The sequence below is a fragment of the Poecilia reticulata genome, linkage group LG21, assembly GCF_000633615.1.
Source record: "Poecilia reticulata strain Guanapo linkage group LG21, Guppy_female_1.0+MT, whole genome shotgun sequence".
NCBI classification, from domain to species: Eukaryota; Metazoa; Chordata; class Actinopteri; order Cyprinodontiformes; family Poeciliidae; genus Poecilia; species Poecilia reticulata.
Genome location: NC_024351.1, coordinates 11,682,592 through 11,684,075, shown reverse-complemented (window position 1 = coordinate 11,684,075; position 1,484 = coordinate 11,682,592).

Below are 1,484 nucleotides of genomic sequence, written 5' to 3'. Positions count from 1 at the left end.
TATATATATGGGTGAGGTCATAAGTGTACAGATGGATGGCCTGGATACATTATAAGTGGTTGTTGGCATATCATGCAGCAATGTTTGAGCAGAAATAGAACATGAAAAGGATCAAGTCAATAACTCCGTATCAGCTATAACACACTGTAAAGTCATGGTTCAGTGCCATACGCTAAATATTGGCTAGGTCCCCCCCCGTAGGGTTACAACAGGAATATTGTCGTGTTTTTTTCCGTCATGAGTTGAGCTGTTCAGTTCTGTGTAGAAGGGGGGTGAGGGGGCAAGTCTGCTGTGTCTCATTAGCTTTCAAAATTGCATCCATATGAATGACTGCACACGGCTTTTTGAAATCAAGGAGCCACAGAAAAGCCCTCACGCACTCAAGTCATCATTTCAAAGTTATTCAAAAAACCCCCCACACACTGTCGTCACGTTAAAAGTAATTTACCGTGATTAGCCAATCAGTGCCGATTAGAATCGGCTTATGGAGTGAAATGCAAGGTGACTGTCAGAGTGATCTTTGATGGAGGAGATCAGAAGGTTATTCCTTGGCCCCATTCAAAGTGAATGTAGGATGAGGGGTGTTAAATATTTAGGAACACCCCCCTGCACCCCACATTCCCCCCCACAGCCTCCCTCCTCCCTGTTAGATCTCTAGCTGCAGCTTCAATGTTATGTAACAAGTGTTTTCATGCTTTTGGGGTGTGTGAAAGCATGCAGTCTGACAGCCGCAGAGAGTGGAAACCGACTGTTGTTCTGCTACCTTTCATCATAACAGTTCACCATTCTCACCTGTAGAACGTCAACAGAATTTAGAGAAGAATTCTTTCGAGAACACGATTCCTTATTTCTGCACTCAGATACTGTCCATCTTTCTTAAAAATCCACCCTCACACTTATGGAAGCGAGGAATTAGAACCACCACGGAAAAAAATCATTCAATGTTAGAAAAATCCTTGGTTATGGGTTTCTCCTTTGCAATAATCTCGCTTTTGTGATCGTTGCAACATGTACGTAAACCTTCAACTTCTTCACCACCTCCAATAGGGATTTTCGTTGTTCTGAGAATGAGACTTGAGGCCATTTTAATACCAGACTCGCACCACAAGATAAAAAAAAATACTGAGAGGGGGGTCTTCTTGGGTGCATCAAGAATGCAGGCTGCTCAGTTATGTTCAGCGGAGCGTGAACGTTTCCCAATTGTTTTGAGCATTTGGAAAACGTCGGTGGTGAAATCGTGGTGGTGTGTTGCGCATCTCTGGGCCCTAGGAGCCAGGAAGCGGTGGGAGTTTCTCCAGATGCTCGCTCAGGATGAGATTTCTGCAAATTTAATGACTCAATGAAGCTCTTTAGCTGAATAACTTTTCACCAACTGGCCTTAAGATGGAATTTTATTTTCTGTTGTAACTTGTGGTTTGCCACTTTATGCACAGAAGAAATTCTTCTCATAAAGTTAATGAAACTTCCGATTTTGCGTCTACTTC